The sequence below is a fragment of the Bos grunniens genome, chromosome 10 (genome assembly GCF_055505025.1).
Source record: "Bos grunniens cultivar Pamir isolate PY7600 chromosome 10, Bosgru_T2T1.0, whole genome shotgun sequence".
Classification (NCBI taxonomy): Eukaryota; Metazoa; Chordata; class Mammalia; order Artiodactyla; family Bovidae; genus Bos; species Bos grunniens.
In genome coordinates this window covers 64,387,689-64,408,865 of record NC_141174.1, presented here as the reverse complement: position 1 = coordinate 64,408,865, position 21,177 = coordinate 64,387,689, and the positions used below count along the sequence as shown (strand labels likewise).

The 21,177-nt window shown below is 36.2% G+C and overlaps 1 long non-coding RNA gene across 10 annotated transcripts in view; it reads left to right on the top strand.

The window, feature by feature from the left end:
• Window positions 1–21,177, top strand: part of LOC147364676 (uncharacterized) — a 147,801-nt gene that overhangs the window by 111,261 nt on the left and 15,363 nt on the right. For 7 of the 10 annotated variants that reach the window (XR_015133658.1, XR_015133666.1, XR_015133660.1 and 4 more), the window contains 2 exons: window positions 355–727; window positions 3,019–3,142. The exons of 2 other annotated variants lie outside the window; for them this stretch is intronic. This is a non-coding gene — a long non-coding RNA (uncharacterized LOC147364676). The remainder of the gene's footprint in view (window positions 1–354; window positions 728–3,018; window positions 3,143–21,177) is intronic. One more of the 10 variants, XR_015133656.1, reaches the window with a different exon arrangement.

Sequence of the window (21,177 nt, the reverse complement as noted above, 5' to 3'; positions counted from 1 at the left end):
GTGTTTGTGAGGTTTACCCCTGTTGCTTATGATTCTAGCTCATTTATTCTTATTGCTGTTTAGTATTGTACAAATACATAAAATGTTTTGTATTTCCTACCATAGATGAAAATTTGGATTGTTTTGCATTTGAAACTGTTACAAGTACTGATGCTCTAAACATTTGTGTTCATGTTCTTTGGTGAACATATATTCATATTTCTGTTGGATATATACCTGAAAGTGAAATTTTCTGGGTTGTAGAATATGCATGTATTTATCTTTAATAGTCTAAAAATAATTTTTCATAGTGGTTGAAATAATTTATATTCCATATAAATGAGAGTTAATTGAGCTAGAATTTTTTCCTTTTAGTACTAGGTGTTTTAGAGGAAAATTTGGTCCGTCTAGTCAAGGCTATGGTTTTTCCAGTGGTCATGTATGGATGTGAGAGTTGGACTGTGAAGAAAGCTTAGCACCAAAGAATTGATGCTTTTGAACTGTGGTGTTGAAGACTCTTGAGAGTCCCTTGGACTGCAAGGAGATCCAACCAGTCCATTCTGAAGGAGATCAGCCCTGGGATTTCTTTGGAAGGAATGATGCTAAAGTTGAAAGTCAGTACTTTGGCCACCTCATGCGAAGAGTTGACTCATTGGAAAAGACTCTGATCTTGGAAGGGATTGTAGGCAAGAGGAAAAGGGGACAACAGAGGATGAGATGGCTGGATGGCATCACCGACCTGATGGAAGTGAGTTTGAGTGAACTCCGGGAGATGGTGATGGTCAGGGAGGCCTGGTGTGCTGCGATTCATGGGGTCGCAAAGAGTCGGACATGACTGAGCGACTGAACTGAACTGAATACGCCTAATTAATGAATATGGGCAAATGTGTTATGTTCCATAGTTTAAGAAACTACATCTTAGTACATTTTTCTTAGTACATATATCATAAAAAATGTATGATATCATATATAAAATATGCAAGAAGAGCATGATGTGTAATAAAATAAAATCAAAAAATAATAAATGAGATGTTGCTTTTTATACCCAACCTCATCTTTTCCTTAGGTATCTATATATAGAAATTTTAAGGAATATCATTAAAAATGAGTAAGGGTCAAATTCATAATTAATAACATGACTCATCAAGTGATAAAAAAATTTTATGCATGCAGTCAAGAGTGAGAGTGATAGGCTGTTAAAAGGCTATTATACTTACTATCTTATCAGTTTGAGTGTAGCATCCTATAAAATTTTTTTAAAACTATAGAATTATAGAGGAATTTATAATTTCTTTCTTCAACCCTGACTATGATAATCATAATCCTAACAGTCTCCTTAAGTTATCTTGATCCACCTTTCTGCTGTAGACCAATGCTGTTGTTTCTTTTAAATGGGTACTAGTTAGTACAGTTTTTAAACGTGGTCACTTTTTAAATCTTGGAAACTATAAACCTGAGGTTCTTTTTCCCCACATTAAATATAACAGAGTGTTAGTGGATTAATGCTGAAATCCAGGTTGTTTGATGACTTTTCTGAGTCACACATAAAATTTTTAAGAATCTTCTACTTTAACACTAAGACAAAGGCTTGAACAATTCTTATAAAATGATTTTCCTGGCAAGAGTTAAAAACAGACATTCAAATACACCAAGAATGTGTCTATTTGTAAAAGAAGAAGAGTCTGTGAGAAGAGTCTGTTTCTTAGAATTTTATCTCCAAGGAGTATCTTCAAATTTTTTTTTCTTTATTGCGTCTGTCTAGGTTTCAGCTGAAGAATATATTGACCTTTCTAACCACAATACCATCCATGAACAGTTGATGTAGGTTCCTTTATGATTCATGAGCTCAGAGTCAATAAAACAATGCAGTGAGTCAAGAGTGAGTAAGAAGACAAAAGTTACAAAAAAAGGAAAATGGAATAGGGGATTTAAAAATAGACTTTGCTTGTGGCAAGGCTAAATATAGTATTAATATTCTCCATCCTACATGCATAAAATTTTTTTATCACTTGATGAGTCATGTTATAAATTATGAATTTGACCCTTACTCATTTATAATGATATTCCTTAAAATTTTTCTATATATATACCTAAGGAAAAGATGAGGTTGGGTATAAAAAGCAACATCTCATTTATTATTTTTTGATTTTATTACAAATCATGCTCTTCTTGCATATATTGGAAGGAGATAGATAAGACAGTGAGCATATAGACCAATACAAGATTTTAACAAACAAGGAGCCAAGGAGTCAAGAAATCGCCCAACTTCTGATGTGGATTTGGCTCCACACATACCAAGAACACCTGGCTTTAAACTTCTCACTGGCCTATTAGGTTTGCTGTAGTCCTTTGGGGATGGCTGAAACTGAAAGCCATAAGATATGCCTGATATCTCTATCCCAGTAAAGCCTGCTGGACTCTTAAGACTCAACTCTAGAGACCAAGCTTTCATATCTATCTAGAAACACATATCTACTGTGTTTCTCTTGTACCTTAAACACTGAAAAACTCATATTATCTTAATTCATTCATTGGATATTAATGTCTTTGAAATTGTGAGTTGTGAATATATTAAAGTTGTGTCCCTACTGAACTTGAATCAACACTATTCTGTTAAATCTGTATTCTTTCCATAGTATAATTCTGAGAAATATTCAGACTTCAGATTATACATAATATTATATATGACAGTTTAGGTAACATATTTTGGAATATTAGTAAGAAAAGTAAACAATCCATCTCCCTAAACCAACACAAAATTATCTTTGTTTTTATTTACTTAAAAAAATTTAAGGATATCTTATAGTTATTTAAGACAATCTGGCTAAATTTTGTATGAGTCATATTTAAGAATATTTTTTCTCCCTTTTTCCTCATGGATTATAATAATCTTGGCTTTTGATTGGGTAAGTATCAGAGGTTATAATTTAAAATGAGAAGTATGATTCCCATTTTTTCTAGGAAAAGATTTGTTAAGCAATATTCAGTAAAAAAAAAAAAAAGTTAAAAAGAGGGTTTTTTTTTTCTTTTGTTTTGTAGACTGTTTAAGGGAAAACCAGCATGTTAAATGGGCTTCCCTGGTACCTCAGCTGATAAAGAATCTGCCTGCAGTGCAGCAGACCCTGGTTCGATTTCTGGGTCAGGAAGATCCACTGGAGAAGGGGTAGGCTACCCATTCCAGTATTCTTGGGCTTCCCTGGTGGCTCATATGGTAAAGAATCTGCTTGCAATTTGGAAGACCTGGTATGATCCCTGGGTTGGGAACATCTCCTGGAGGACAGCATGGCAACCCACTCCAGAGTTCTTGCCTGGAGAAGCCCCATGAACAGAGGAGCCTGTATGGCTACAGTCTATGGAGTTGCAAATAGTTGGATATGACTGAGCAACTAAGTACAGCACAGCACAGCATGTTAAGTAATGCAAACCAAACATTCACTCTTGGCCCCTGAGTTCCCACTGTTTACAAATTGCATGCAAATTCTGACCTGGGAAACCTTACTATTCTCTTCTGGTGTGTCCTCTTTGCTTTCTTTTTTTTTTTTCCTCTTTGCTTTCTTGTACCTTGGACACTTAATATATCTAAGAAAACCAAAAGCTATGACTGAGTTTAAAACACCCCAAAACCGATTTCCCTAAACCAACCAAAACCTAAAACAATTTCAATTCTCCATTTATTGAAAGATACCTAAGTTTTTTCATCTTATGTAAAGATGAAAAGTACAATAGTACAAATATTTCTTTGTACTAAGAAAAGCCACTATTTGGCTTTTAAGTGAGAACACATCTGGCCATTTGATGGTGTGGAGAAAATAAATTTTTATATATTTCAGTACAATTGCCTTTCATGGTGAAGGAGTATAAGGGGTCACACTTTTTATGAACACTGATACCAAGAAAGAAAATGCAGTTTCTCTGTTTTCTATATCTGATTTACTTATTAATATAAACCCCACTAGCTGGATTGGGGGCAGTGTTGCATAGAGGTATAGAAGTGTATTTTCAAGTAAAACTTAAAAATATGTTAATCTCTTTTGGTCTTAAGCACCCTGAATGCATTCAAGTCTTTGGGGAGGGGGGCAGTGAGTTGGTCCCCAGCAACACTGGAGAGAGGTTTCAGTCTGTGTAACCTGGCTCTTGTCCATCTAGGAGGGCTGGCCCAGTCAGCTCCATCTCTGAACTTGCTCTGCTGGGCTGTGTGTGTCACTTTGTCTTTTGGAATGTACTGGTCCATGAGGGCTAATTTGACCCTTGCCTTCAGATATTGGGTCTCTGCCACTGGCTGCTCTTCTCAACTGCAGTCTTCTGTGTCCCCATTGGCAGCTTTATGTGCATGCTAAGCCACTTCAGTCATGTTCGATTCTTTGCAGCCCTGTAGACTATAGCCCACCAGGCTCCTCTGTGCATGGAATTATCCAGGCAAGAATACTGTAGTGAATTGCTATGCCCTCCTCCAGGGGATCTTTCCAACCTAGGATCAAATCCAAGTCTCTACACAGTCTCCTACATTGGCAGGCAGGTGCTTTATCACCAGTGCCACCTGGGAAGCCCATGGCACCTCTGTATGTTCCCTATGGCAATTGTGAAAACTGCATGTCATAATGGGTGTCTTGCTGAGGTCTCTGAAGGCTGTCTCTTAGGAGCTTATAGACTCCCTCATGCCATGTCCAGGGCATGCTTCCCTATTCCTATCTGGATATTTCTATAGTTTGCTCCCTACCCCCCTTTCAAGGAACACATCAGGTTTAAACTAGAATAAGAGATAGGAATAGAAGCATGCTTTCCTCAGTTTCTCTCCATTTTGCTTTTTCCTTCCAAAATCCACAGGATGGAAAGACTAGGGTATACATTGCTTCCTACTTCCTCTTCATGCCTGGTAGATCTCTGACTAAGTCATATCTTCTAATGCCTCATTTGCTCTGCTTCATTGTCTTGATGGTGGACAGGGGCAAGAGGGAGAAACCTGCTTACTAATAAAGACCATTATGTTAAGATGTACTCCAAAATGATTCTCCATATAGGGCTAGTTCTCTACTTATGGTGAAAACTTGTCACTTTTTGTCTATTGATGAATTCCTGAAACACAAGACAAGGGGCATATCAAAATGAATTAGGCACTTTTAGACTTACCCATTTTACATTTGGCTATAAGTTTACATGAAATTTGATTTACTGCACATTTCTAACTAAAACTAGAAAGACTCAGAGATAACAGGAAAAGCAATGTCCCCATGGGCTCTATTATATAATAAAAAAAACATACCTTTATGATCTTGGGAAAATCTGCTAGAGATCTCTCCAAGAAAATTAGAGATACCAATGCAAAATTTTATGCAAAGATGGGCTCAATAAAGGACAGAAATGGTATGGATCTAACAGAAGCAGAAGATATTAAGAAAAGGTGGCAAGAATACACAGAAGAACTGTACAAAAAAGATCTTCACAACCAAGATAATCATGGTGGTGTGGTCACTCACCTAGAGCCAGACATCCTAGAATGGGAAGTCAAGTGGGCCTTAGAAAGCATCACTACAAACAAAGCTAGTGGAGGTAATGGAATTCCAGTTGAGCTATTTCAAATCCTGGAAGATGATGTTGTGAAAGTGCTGCACCCAATATGCCAGCAAATTTGGAAAACTCAGCAGTGGCCACAGGTCTGGAAAAGGTCAGTTTTCATTCTAATCCCAAAGAAAGGCAATGCCAAAGAATGCTCAAACTACCGCACAATTGCACTCATCTCACACGCTAGTAAAGTAATGCTCAGAATTCTCCAAGCCAGGCTTCAGCAATACATGAACCATAAACTTCCAAATGTTCAAGCTGGTTTTAGAAAAGGCAGAGGAACCAGAGATCAAATTGCCAACATCCTCTGGATCATTGAAAAAGCAAGAGAGTTCCAGTAAAACATCTATTTCTTCTTTATTGACTACACCAAAGCCTTTGGCTGTGTGGATCACAATAAACTGTGGAAAATTCTGAAAGAGATAGGAATACCAGACCACTGACCTGCCTCTTAAGAAACCTGTATGCAGGTCAAGAAGCAATTGTTAGAACTGGACATGGAACAACAGATGGTTCCAAAGAAGAAAAGGAGTACGTCAAGGCTGTATATTGTCACCCTGCTTATTTAACTTATATGCAGAGTACATCATGAGAAATGCTGGGCTGGAAGAAGCACAAGCTGGAATCAAGATTGCCGGGAGAAATATCAATAACCTCAGATATGCAGATGACACCACCCTTATGGCAGAAAGTGAAGAAGAACTAAAGAACTTATTGATGAAAGTGGAAGAGGACAGTGAAAAAGTTGGCTTAAAGCTCAATATTCAGAAAACTAAGATCATGGCATCCAGTCCCATCACTTCATGGCAAATAGATGGGGAAACAGTGGAAACAGTGGCTGATTTTATTTTTCTGGGCTCCAAAATCACTGCAGATGGTGATTGCAGCCATGAAATTAAAAGACACTTACTCCTTGGAAGGAAATTATGACCAACCTAGAAGCATATTAAAAAGCAGAGATATTACTTTGCCAACAAAGGTCCCTCTAGTCAAGGCTATGGTTTTTCCAGTGGTCATGTATGGATGTGAGAGTTGGACTATAAGGAAAGCTGAGCACAGAAGAATTGATGCTTTTGAACTGTGGTAAGGAAATCCAACCAGTCCATCCTAAAGTACATCATTCATGGGTGTTCATTGGAAGGACTGATGTTGAAGCTGAAACTCCAATATTTTGGCCACCTGATGCGAAGAGCTGACTCATTTGAAAAGACCCCGATGCTGGGAAAGATTGAGGGCAGGAGGAGAAGGGGATGACAGAGGATGAGATGGTTGGATGGCATCACTGACTCAATGGACATGGGTTTGGGTGGACTCCGGAGTTGGTGGTGGACAGGGAGGCCTGGCCTGCTGCGGTTTATGGAGTTGCAAAGAATCGAACACAACTGAGCCACTGAACTGAACTGAAAACCTGTTGTTGCCAGCTCAATGTATCAGTCCTGTAGTATAAATAAAAATTAGTATTTTTATATTTTGCAAATGCCTTTCCCTTCAGACTCTGGATAGATTACTTTAATCCTGGATTATCATATAAAAACTTAATGCCACCTTCTAACATCAACCAGAACACAGCTGTCAGTACTATGTATCATCATGAATTTTTATATTCATTCTGATAGGTAAGGGATGTTTGCCATGGGCTATGCACTGTTCCAAGCAAATGCTTGTATATTCAATCATTCATTCCTCACAAAATCCTATTAGCTACCTACTAACATCCTCAGTTTGCAAAGGAAACAGGCATACTGAAAAAACAATTTGGTCAAGAGCACTGAGAATGTGACAGAGCTGAGATTTGAGTTCCGGGAAAAAGGCTTTCCAAATCTTAACTCCCTCACCACACTATTTCTCTGATAGGAAAAAAATTTATGGATTTTGGTTTTTGGATGTGCAGTTTCTCCCTCATCTCTTGCTATAAATTCTTTACCAGAATGCTAGCAACTGAGCCTACTTCAAAAGTTTGCTACATAATCACAGATACAAATAAACACAGCAAACATATGTGCTAAATTAATTAAACATGGAGACTTCCGGGGTCCAGCCCTGGTGGATCCAGGGAATTCGAAGTGGGGACGGCGTCGGCGAGGATCAGGAAACAACTGCTTAATTAAATGTTAATTAAGGATATAAAGAGTAATGGAATAAGGATAGCGCAGTGAGGAAATTCAGTGGAGAAAAGAGGCTGAATAATTCAGCCAGAAGGTAAGAGAAAGAACGACACGGTGAGACCAAGTTTCAGTGAACAAGGCCTGCACTTTATTTTCCAAAGTAGTTTTTATACCTTAAGTTATGCATAGAGGATAATGGGGGAAGGGGTAGAGTCAGGCAGCAAGCCAGGCTTTCTTCCTGCAAACTTATCATATGCAAAAGCTTAGGTGATTTGCATCATCTTCTGGCCCGGAGGCCTGTTAACATTTTAAGACCCTTTCTTCAGAAAACTTATTTTTCTCTAAAGGTGATTGGTCAGGAGCCACCCTCCAAAAGCATTAGATAGAGTTGCATTCCTACAGAGCAAAGGTGTGGTGGGCTATAACAAGAAAAATAATTAACTCAAGGGTCCCAGGTTACAAACATTAAAGCTACTACTTACACCAATTATATTAATCAATACACTGCCAGGGACACAGCAGGTAAGGGATATGGAAACTTAGCAGCAAACATTGGCCCAACAAGTGAAAATCCCTTCACCAATACAATTTCTAATCAATCTTTTAACGGCTCAAAGGAATCTGTATTTAGACAGTTTAGAACATCTCATGCCTCTCACAGTTGGGAGGCTCTGAACAATCACATGTGGCCGGAAAAACCTATTCAGGCAGGCTAGAAGACTTCCAAAGGAGTTTGTAGGTTGAAACACTGTCACACCCAGGAATTATTAACTGGAGCTGTAAGCTAACTCTTTTTTCAGAGATAGGTAGTGGGGGACAGCCCCCCGTAAAGTCAGAGGTGTAGGTGAAAGCACAAAGCAGAAAGTAGGCAGACTCTGGGTTTGGGGGTAGATGGGGGACTCCTGAGGCTCGATCCCACCTTTGCATATGCCGAGCCTCCTTCCTCATGACCTTTGTCATGGGTGGAGTTCCTCACGCTGGCTCCCTGCAGTGATAGAATTCCAGTTGAGCTATTCCAGATCCTGAAAGATGATGCTGTGGAAAGTGCTGCACTCAATATGCAATATGCCGGCTCCTGGCAGGAGACCATTAAACTGAGGTGGCTTTAACGCTGTGGTAGCCCACAGGAGCGGAGAAGGCAATGGCACCCCACTTCAGTACTCTTGCCTGGAAAATCCCATGGATAGAGGAGCCTGGTAGGCATCAGTCCATGGGGTCGCTAAGAGTCAGACACAACTGAACGACTTCACTTTCACTTTTCACTTTCATGCATTGGAGAAGGAAATGGCAACCCACTCCAGTGTTCTTGCCTGGAGAATCCCAGGGACAGGGGAGCCTGGTGGGCTGCTGTCTATGGGGTTGCACAGAGTCGGACACGACTGAAGCAACTTAGCAGCAGCAGCAGCAGCCTACAGGAGGCGGACTTCCCTGGTGCAGTTAGGGGTTAAAGAATTCGACAGCCAATGCAGTAGACAAGAAACAGGGCTTTGATCCCTGGGTCCAGAAGATCGCTTAGAGGAGGGCATGGCAACCCACTCCAGTATTATTGCCTGGAGAATCCCATGGACAGAGGAGCCTGGCAGTCTACAGTCGGTAGGGTCACAGAAAGTTGGACTCCGGCACTACAGGAGCCAACCAAAATCTAAGCCTTCAAATGCCTCAATATTGAATTCAAAGGACATCCAATCACAGCTAACTAGGCTTTTAGGTATAGCCAATCATTTTCTTTGCTTTGCTTCTGCCTTTTCTCTGTAAAAGTCTCTCTAACCTTCTTTGGGTAGAACACTCCTAACCACTTTCAGTTTGGTGCTGCCTAAATGAACTCAAAAGCTTTTATACACTTCATCTTTTAACACATACAAAGAACAGAATCTCTTTTTAACCAAACAAAAAATGACCAAATGGTTTGAATATGTAAACACAGTCTAAGGAAAGAATTTAGCATCTTAATAATAGCCCTCTCAGTGAGTGGAGTTTTCCAAATCTCACTCACTCAAACGCAAAGCTTTCTATCAGTATGGCCGTCATTCCATTATGATAACAATGTCATAAGGAGGGAGCATACATTTCTAAGTGATGCCTAGTAATGTGCACCGTGTATTTTTTTCCTGTCTGCCAATCCTCTCACTGATTTTTACTTTGCTTCTAAGTATAATGTGCACTTTCTCTTTTGTTTAGGATATCCATTATTCATGTTTCCAAGATTGAACCCGTTAGGACAATTAATGACTGTGAATGCTTCTTCCTTTTCTGTTCATTTATCCATTCTAATTATACTTAAAGGTGGCATTGCATTTTCTTTATTTGAAACTTCAGATGAGAGGGACTAATGGAGCACGCAGACAAAAGGATACAAACAGGTAGAAATGAAAGATTGTCTGTCTTTAATTTTTGACTATGTCAACTTATTTGTGTCCGTTTTCAAGGGGGATTTGCACTAAGTGTCTTTCATCTTGTACAAAGCAGGCATTAAGTGCATGAGAGGAAAACGACAGACAAAATGCTGCAATTGAAGTGACCAAGCTATTAATATATTGTCATCATCCCAAAGCCAGGTAGTAGGATCCTAATATAAAAGGCTTTGGTTGATTGAAGACAAAAAAAACCCCCCAAAACACAAAAAACCTCCTGCAGCTAGTAATTTTAAAAGATGTGACCATTTTGTTCAGTTATGTAATCTCCTTAAGCCTTTAGAGATAGCATTGCAGTTGGGTGTAGGCATGGACGTTCCTAGAATATGCACGCAGAGACTATGGAAACATTAAAAGTCATGTGTGTGACTTTTTACCTTTCCTAGTTGTTTGCTCATCTCTAAAATGTCTTGTGGAGTGTCAGGAATGAGTAGCTCCAGAATTCTGTGCTTTCCATGGATGCTGGTTTCATCAGCTTTGGTTCAGCAGCTCTAAATAGCAAAACTGGTGGCACTTTGAATACGAGTTCAGTCAAGTGGCCAAGCCATGTGTTGAGACACTGTGTGGTGTTAACCATCCCAAGTGGAGTACCGTATTACTGGTCTCATTCCTCAATTTTCTTCCTGCTGTAGCTAAAACTATCCTCGCCTAAATTCATTGGTAGACGATGCACAAAACAAACTCAATCTAGCAAGTCTGTCTGTTATAGAAAGTGTACATATTGACAAATCTGCCATGAAATAATTAGGTGTGCAAGAGGTGTTAATGTTTTAACTATAAGCACCAAAGGATTTTTGTAATAAACTGGTAAGAATGACAAGTTTTAGAAATAATTTAAAAAACTTTACCTGGAATTCAGAGATGTGGAGAAAAAGAGATGCTTGTGCACTGTGGTTGGGAATGTAAGCTGGTGCAGCCACTCTGAAAAACAGTATGGAGATTCCTCAAAAAATTAGAAATAGAACTACCACATTACCTAGCAGTTCCACTTTTGAGTATTTAATCTAAAGAAAAGAAAAAACACTAATTTGAAAAGGGATATGCACCCCCATATTCACTTAGCATTATTTTCAGTAGTCAAGATATGGAAGCAACCTAAGTGTCCATCAAAAGATGAATGAATGAAGAGACTGTGAATAATTGTGAGTAGTATTTCATTGTGTGTGCATATACCGTAAAAAAGGATGAAATCTTGCCATTTGTGACAACATAGATGGACACACATGGCATTATACTAAGTGAAATAATAAGTCAGAGAAAGACATATATTGTATAGTTTCATTTATATGCTGAATCTGAAGAACAACAATGGACATAGATACAGAGAACAAACTATTGATTGCCAGAGGGGAATGGGGTGTGGGATGGAGGAAATAGAATAAATAAGTCCCAAGGATGTAATGTTCAGCATAGGAAAAATAGTCAATAGTATTATTGTAGCTTTGTGTGGAACATAATGTATAAAAATACCAAGTTACTATGCTATATACCTGAAACTAATATAAAAAGTCAATTATACTTTAAAAAAAAGAGCAAACAAAAACGTGTATTGCAATATGTTTAAGTTTGCTTCTGTAGTTTGCCTCTGCCCTAATGGTATATTTCATATGTTTTTTCACCCACCTTTAGCACTCTTGAGCCCTTAATTTTGCTTTAGGTTCGCCAGCCCCACCCAGCTGAAATAGGCATAATATTTAGCTGGCAAAGAGTATGTTTGGTGTATTTAACTAAAGAATGTTGGAAAATACCTGTGTAATTAATAATTTTTTTTTTTAACATAGACACTGTTTGGTTTTTAACATAAACCCTGGCTCTAAAAATCAGCCTTTAGAATGCCATGTTCAAACTCTGAATTTTTTGAAAACTTTATATAAAGCTTAAAAATAGGTTAATATTTTCTTATTTATGTATGTGATCATGGGTATTTCTGTTTGTATGTGTTTGTGATCTGTTTAGGTATATTATCAGAATTTCACTTCCTTTTAAAGGAATAATATGACTACATTTACAAGTTCATCTTACAATATTAATGGAAACTGGGATTTCATAGTTTGGAATGGTTAAAGACACATAGGAACTTTTCTTCTAATTCCTAGCACGTATTTAGACCTTTTGGCAGGGATCAACTATCAAAGACTTTGTCTCAGCTGCAGGGATTCACAGGCTAGCCATGGAAATAGGCAGATGTCAGAATGCTCATTGGCGGTCTTCTTTCTCTCTTTAAACTATTCAGGATGAACATGGTATTTTGTTATACCACTGTTCCAAACCCATCAAATTTGACAAGGTTTTGATAAGAAATAGATATTTTACTAAATATTTAGTGGAGAAGAGAACTCACATTGCACAATATATGCCAGAAAGTTAACAGATTTCTTCTAGTATACAGGTTTTTCTCTCCAAGGTTTCTCAAGTCTCTCTGCCACCTCATTTATTCATTTTTTCCTTTTATATACACACTTGCTACATCTCCATAATTACACTAATAGTTTTGCCTGGCCACTTCTTTCCGAAAAGCAAAAGCCCCAAAATTAATGGAACTGGGAATACTTGGTGCTCCTCAAGGAATCCTATTTGGGCTAGGGTTTTACCCTAGCCCAAATGCTTCTTGAAATAGTAATCCAACAAATTAATCTCATATTAACTGATAATGAATAAATAGAAGTGCAGATGAATAGAAAATTAGATCTTCTCTGGGTAAGAAAGAGTCTCAAAACTAGTGACTTTTGATCTGGATTTTGAAGGATACATAAGAATTCATGAAGCTGTTATAATTTAGGCTTTCATTCACATAATAAATAACTGATAATTGATAATTATTGAATGCTTAAATGTGCATTGATAATTGCTAATTTATTGATAATTATTGAATAATTAATTGATAATTATTGAATGCTTAAATGTGCACTATGAAAATTATTAACATTAAGTGTCTAAAGAATTGAGGTAATGATTAATAGTATTATAAACCCCATTTTATAGCCAAGAAGACCTAGAATTTGAGGAACGTTTCCAAGTTCATACAGCTAATAAAGTAAAGCGCTGGAACCAAGATTTGGGGTTGGGGATACTGACTCTAGCATCTGAGCTACTGTCCTCTTCTGTTAAATAAATCAGTGTTTTAGTTTGCTAAAAGTGACTTTAACATACTCTTAATCTTGTATATGTTGTTAAAAATTGTGAATAAACCCAATTTGATTTTGCTGTTGCCTCTCATGCTAAAAGATGAAAAATAAATATAGCATTACTCTCCTTATTTAAGTTTTTTTCCATAGTGAGAAAAGGCCAGAAGCAAATGTTTGTTATCTTCAAGGTTGTACATGTTTTACCCTAGAGAATTTACTAGAATAGGCTTGTACAGCCACATCAACATCAAGTCACATCTGCCTCCCATCACAGAACACAGTTATTCTCAACAACCTAGAAGCAAAGGTTAAATACATTAGAAGACTGAACAGGTGCTCAGAGGTACCACTGGTTATTTTGCATAACTAGATTCAGCCTTATTCAAGCCTGTGAACTAAAAGGTCATTCAACTGAAAATGTCTTCCATCTGTTTTTATTATTCTCCTGTCCAACATTGCACTAGGCTATTTATACATATGAGTCCATGATTTAACAAAAAATATAAAAGTTCATTGGCAACTTGAGACAAAATGCTTTTGCTGTAAAGTGTTTGATAGCATGGCATTGATAGCTATTTTAAAATTTAAATATTGTAGGCTCCCTGGATTATTTCAATATGATACAATAATGAATGCAGAAATTAAACTAGAAATCTTCTTTATGGTCTGTCCTATCATAATATGGATAGAGAAACTAAAATATTTTAAATTAATTTCAGGAAATTTAGAGAAATTATGATATATTTTGTTTAGAGGTCCTTGATTATGAACTGTGTATTTATTTGTTGATTCATTCATTTACAATTCTCAGTTAATGAAATAAAATGATGATCCAGAAATGTAAAAAATAGACAATTTCTCTCTTGAGAAGCAGCCAATATTAACATAGCATTTATATAACTAATATAATTATGACATATTTTGGAGAAGTACAATGGTTATCAAGTGCTTATGTAATTAAATACTTGTATCAGTAATGCAGAATTAATGCAACTTATGCCAGCAAGTTCAAACACAGGTTATGAATGCTGCTAAACAATAACTGAGAGCGCTAACTTAGGAAAGTTTCCATTTATGCCAATGTATAGGTAAGACTGTTCATAACCTAAAGGAGCTTATAGTCAGAGGTGGAGACAGAAAAGCAAGCAGACATTGGGAGTATAGTTTGCTAAATGTTGTGTTTGAGAAGCAGAGGAGCCTTGGATGTGTAATAGGTGTGCCCTCAGACCAAGCAAGGGTCCTAGGGAGGGGACACTAACTCTGAATCTAAAACCCAAGGAGACTTGAGGTTCTCCACTATATATATATGTGGAGAAATATATATATATATAAATGACAGAAATATATATATTATGATATATAATATAATAATATATCATATTATATAATATATATATTATGATATATATAATATATATAATATATAATATATATATAATATGATATATATTATATATAATAAATATATATTATATTATGACAGAAATATATATATAATATATATTATATATATAATCATATATATATGATTTTATGTCCTCTATATATCAAAAACTACAGTAAATAAACTTAAAAGGAGAAAACCTTGGAAAACAAATATATAATACAAAATAAAAGGTTATCTACATTAACACATAAAAAGTTCTTTATTAAGCAATACAAAGAAAACCATTTGAAAAAATAAGCAAAGGATGGGAAATGGCATTTTACAGGACAAAATCAAGTGGCTAAATCAACCTTAATAGTAATAAATGATATGTGAGTTAAGCAAGATAGTCCATATACAGATAATTTTTAAAAAACAAAAACTCAGTATTGGTGAGAATATTAAAAAAAGGCTCTCTTCAGCTCTGCTGTTAAGAGTAAAAATAAAGTGAAATATTTTGGAGAATTTTGTCAAACTACACTAAAAAGTTAAAAAGATAATTATTCCTTTGGCATAAGTAACTCTGATGTTAGACACTTATCCTAAGGGAATTAATTGGACAATCATTCAAAGATTTGGATATATTTATCATAATATTATTTATATAAAAAAGCAATGTAAATGTCCAGTTTTGTTGAATTGATAAAACTTGGTATATGCAATATATAATGAAGGCATTATAAATTACTATATACATACATGGTTATTGTCATGAAGAGACAGCACGTATAAGTGAAATAAACTAATTATAAAACTAGGAGTAATAGGATTACATTTTCAAAGTATGGTATATTCATGCACATAAAATTGTGAAACATATACTGTAAAATCTAAGCTGTGTGGTAGAATTAGAGGTGATTCTTTTTAACTTTCCTTTAGTTTCTACTATTTTTTAAACAATACATGTGTATTGCTTACATAATGATATATACTATACAAGTAAAACTTTTAAAAAGTTTGAATATCACAAAACAAGTATTTCTGCCTTAAGTGTGATCTGGAATTGTCACTGTGTGTTCTAGTGAAAACTGAGTGTTCAAGAAACTAGAATTCATAGTTTATTTTTAAAATTTGAAAATGAATGTCAAGAAAAATTATATATCTACCTAATATATTTGCTTCCTTTACCAAATTCCAAGAGGAAATTATTTTTTAAAAACACTATTACTTGAAACACTTTAGGATAATGAGGAGTCATAAAGGAAAGTGAAATACTTTACATAATAAGAGGGACAAAGCAAAAAGACAAAAATATACAAGTAAAAATGTCCATGTAATTAAAATCAGCCTTAGTTTTAGATAAACAAATGGATATGCTTGCATGTACATGCACACACACATACACAGAAGAGTAAAAGAAGCCCATGGAAGCTTTTGTAGATGCGATTGGTGAGTTTTGACTTTTTGTTAGTTGTTGATCTTACCTAGTTTAAATTAGAACATTTTAGTGAAAACAGGAAAAAAATATCTTAGTAGCAGAAGAGATATCCTATATTAGGTTTATAGTACTATAAAACTAAAGCATAAGCTTCCCTCATCATGGCACCCTTGCCTGGAATTCTCTACTAACAGTCTAAGCTTTGTCTAAAATGTTTTTCTTTTTTTTTTTTTTTATTTTATTTTTAAACTTTACATAATTGTATTAGTTTTGCCAAATATCAAAATGAATCCACCACAGGTATACACGTGTTCCCCATCCTGAACCCTCCTCCCTCCTCCCTCCCCATACCATCCCTCTGGGTCATCCCAGTGCACTAGCCCCAAGCATCCAGTATCGTGCATCGAACCTGGACTGGCATCTCGTTTCATACATGATATTTTACATGTTTCAATGCCATCCTCCCAAATCTTCCCACCCTCTCCCTCTCCTACAGAGTCCATAAGACTGTTCTATACATCAGTGTCTCTTTTGCTGTCTCGTACACAGGGTTATTGTTACCATCTTTCTAAATTCCATATATATGCGTTAGTATACTGTATTGGTGTTTTTCCTTCTGGCTTACTTCACTCTGTATAATAGGCTCCAGTTTCATCCACCTCATTAGAACTGATTCAAATGTATTCTTTTTAATGGCTGAGTAATACTCCATTGTGTATATGTACTACTGCTTTCTTATCCATTCATCTGCTGATGGACATCTAGGTTGCCTCCATGTCCTGGCTATTATAAACAGTGCTGCGATGAACATTGGGGTGCACGTGTCTCTTTCCCTTCTGGTTTCCTCAGTGTGTATGCCCAGCAGTGGGATTGTTGGATCATAAGGCAGTTCTATTTCCAGTTTTTTAAGGAATCTCCACACTGTTCTCCATAGTGGCTGTACTAGTTTGCATTCCCACCAACAGTGTAAGAGGGTTCCCTTTTCTCCACACCCGCTCCAGCATTTATTATTTGTAGACTTTTGGATCACAGCCATTCTGACTGGTGTGAAATGGTACCTCATAGTGGTTTTGATTTGCATTTCTCTGATAATGAGTGATGTTGAGCATCTTTTCATGTGTTTGTTAGCCATCTGTATGTCTTCTTTGGAGAAATGTCTATTTAGTTCTTTGGCCCATTTTTTGATTGGGTCATTTATTTTTCTGGAGTTGAGCTGTAGGAGTTGCTTGTATGTTTTTGAGATTAGTTGTTTGTCAGTTGCTTCATTTGCTATTATTTTCTCCCATTCTGAAGGCTGTCTTTTCACCTTGCTAATAGTTTCCTCTGATGTGCAGAAGCTTTTAAGGTTAATTAGGTCCCATTTGTTTATTTTTGCTTTTATTTCCAATATTCTGGGAGGTGGGTCATAGAGGATCCTGCTGTGATGTATGTCAGAGAGTGTTTTGCCTATGTTCTCCTCTAGGAGTTTTATAGTTTCTGGTCTTACATTTAGATCTTTAATCCATTTTGAGTTTATTTTTGTGTATGGTGTTAGAAATTGTTCTAGTTTCATTCTTTTACAAGTGGTTGACCAGATTTCCCAGCACCACTTGTTAAAGAGATTGTCTTTAATCCATTGTATATTCTTGCCTCCTTTGTCAAAGATAAGGTGTCCATATGTGCGTGGATTTGTCTCTGGGCTTTCTATTTTGTTCCATTGATCTATATTTCTGTCTTTGTGCCAGTACCATACTGTCTTGATAACTGTGGCTTTGTAGTAGAGCCTGAAGTCAGGTAGGTTGGTTCCTCCAGTTCCATTCTTCTTTCTCAGGATCGCTTTGGCTATTCGAGGTTTTTTGTATTTCCATACAAATTGTGAAATTATTTGTTCTAGCTCTGTGAAGAATACTGTTGGTAGCTTGATAGGGATTGCATTGAATCTATAAATTGCTTTGGGTAGTATACTCATTTTCACTATATTGATTCTTCCAATCCATGAACATGGTATATTTCTCCATCTATTAGTGTCCTCTTTGATTTCTTTCACCAGTGTTTTATAGTTTTCTATATATAGGTCTTTAGTTTCTTTAGGTAGATATATTCCTAAGTATTTTATTCTTTCCATTGCAATGGTGAATGGAATTGTTTCCTTAATTTCTCTTTCTGTTTTCTCATTATTAGTGTATAGGAATGCAAGGGATTTCTGTGTGTTGATTTTATATCCTGCAACTTTACTATAGTCATTGATTAGTTCTAGTAATTTTCTGGTGGAATCTTTAGGGTTTTCTATGTAGAGGATCATGTCATCTGCAAATAGTGAGAGTTTTACTTCTTCTTTTCCAATTTGGATTCCTTTTATTTCTTTTTCTGCTCTGATTGCTGTGGCCAAAACTTCCAAAACTATGTTGAATAGTAATGGTGAAAGTGGGCACCCTTGTCTTGTTCCTGACTTTAGAGGAAATGCTTTCAATTTTTCACCATTGAGGATAATGTTTGCTGTGGGTTTGTCATATATAGCTTTTATTATGTTGAGGTATGTTCCTTCTATTCCTGCTTTCTGGAGAGTTTTTATCATAAATGGGTGTTGAATTTTGTCAAAGGCTTTCTCTGCATCTATTGAGATAATCATATGGTTTTTATTTTTCAATTTGTTAATGTGGTGTATTACATTGATTGATTTGTGGATATTGAAGAATCCTTGCATCCCTGGGATAAAGCCCACTTGGTCATGGTGTATGATCTTTTTAATGTGTTGTTGGATTCTGATTGCTAGAATTTTGTTAAGGATTTTTGCATCTATGTTCATCAGTGATATTGGCCTGTAGTTTTCTTTTTTTGTGGGATCTTTGTCAGGTTTTGGTATTAGGGTGATGGTGGCCTCATAGAATGAGTTTGGAAGTTTACCTTCCTCTGCAATTTTCTGGAAGAGTTTGAGCAGGATAGGTGTTAGCTCTTCTCTAAATTTTTGGTAGAATTCAGCTTTGAAGCCGTCTGGACCTGGGCTTTTGTTTGCTGGAAAATTTTTGATTACAGTTTCAATTTCCGTGCTTGGGATGGGTCTGTTAAGATTTTCTATTTCTTCCTGGTCTAGTTTTGGAAAGTTGTACTTTTCTAAGAATTTGTCCATTTCTTCCACGTTGTCCATTTTATAGGCATATAATTGTTGATAGTAGTCTCTTATGATCCTTTGTATTTCTGTGTTGTCTGTTGTGATCTCTCCATTTTCATTTCTAATTTTATTGATTTGATTTTTCTCCCTTTGTTTCTTGATGAGTCTGGCTAATGGTTTGTCAATTTTATTTATCCTTTCAAAGAACCAGCTTTTGGCTTTGTTGATTTTTGCTATGGTCTCTTTTGTTTCTTTTGCATTTATTTCTGCTCTAATTTTTAAGATTTCTTTCCCTCTACTAACCCTGGGGTTCTTCATTTCTTCCTTTTCTAGTTGCTTTAGGTGTAGAGTTAGGTTATTTATTTGACTTTTTTCTTGTTTCTTGAGGTGTGCCTGTATTGCTATGAACTTTCCCCTTAGGACTGCTTTTACAGTGTCCCACAGGTTTTGGGTTGTTGTGTTTTCATTTTCATTCATTTCTATGCAAATTTTGATTTCTTTTTTGATTTCTTCTGTGATTTGTTGGTTATTCAGCAGCGTGTTGTTCAGCCTCCATATGTTGGAATTTTTAATAGTTTTTCTCCTGTAATTGAGATCTAATCTTACTGCATTGTGGTCAGAAAAGATGCTTGGAATGATTTCTATTTTTTTGAATTTACCAAGGCTAGCTTTATGGCCCAGGATGTGATCTATCCTGGAGAAGGTTCCATGTGCGCTTGAGAAAAAGGTGAAATTCATTGTTTGGGGATGAAATGTTCTATAGATATCAATTAGGTCTAACTGGTCTATTGTATCATTTAAAGTTTGTGTTTCCTTGTTAATTTTCTGTTTAGTTGATCTATCCATAGGTGTGAGTGGGGTATTAAAGTCTCCCACTATTATTGTGTTATTGTTAATTTCTCCTTTCATACTTGTTAGCATTTGTCTTACATACTGCGGTGCTCCCATGTTGGGTGCATATATATTTATAATATTTATATCTTCTTCTTGGATTGATCCTTTGATCATTATGTAGTGACCTTCTTTATCTCTTTTCACAGCCTTTGTTTTAAAGTCTATTTTATCTGATATGAGTATTGCTACTCCTGCTTTCTTTTGGTCCCTATTTGCATGGAAAATCTTTTTCTAGCCCTTCACTTTCAGTCTGTATGTGTCCCCTGTTTTGAGGTGGGTCTCTTGTAGACAACATATGTAGGGGTCTTGTTTTTGTATCCATTCAGCCAGTCTTTGTCTTTTGGTTGGGGCATCAACCCATTTACGTTTAAGGTAATTACTGATAAGTATGATCCCGTTGCCATTTACTTTATTGTTTTGGGTTCGAATTTATACAGCCTTTTTGTGTTTCCTGTCTAGAGAATATCCTTTAGTATTTGTTGGAGAGCTGGTTTGGTGGTGCTGAATTCTCTCAGCTTTTGCTTGTCTGAAAAGCTTTTGATTTCTCCTTCATACTTGAATGAAATCCTTGCTGGGTACAATAATCTGGGCTGTAGGTTATTTTCTTTCATCACTTTAAGTATGTCTTGCCATTCCCTCCTGGCTTAGAGTTTCTATTGAAAGATCAGCTGTTATCCTTATGGGAATTCCCTTGTGTGTTATTTGTTGTTTTTCCCTTGCTGCTTTTAATGTTTATTCTTTGTGTTTGATCTTTGTTAATTTGATTAATATGTATCTTGGGGTGTTTCACCTTGGGTTTATCCTGTTTGGGACTCTCTGAGTTTCTTGGACTTGGGTGACTATTTCCTTCCCCATTTTAGGGAATTTTTCAACTATTATCTCCTCAAGTATTTTCTCATGGTCTTTCTTTTTGTCTTCTTCTTCTGGAACCTCTATGATTCGAATGTTGTAGCGTTTAATATTGTCCTGGTGGTCTCTGAGATTGTCCTCATTTCTTTTAATTCGTTTTTCTTTTATCCTCTCTGATTCATTTATTTCTACCATTCTATCTTCTAATTCACTAATCCTATCTTCTGCCTCTGTTATTCTATTTGTTGCCTCCAGAGTGGTTTTAATTTCATTTATTGCATTATTCATTATATATTGACTCTTTTTTATTTCTTCTAGGTCCTTGTTAAACCTTTCTTGCATCTTCTCAATCCTTGTCTCCAG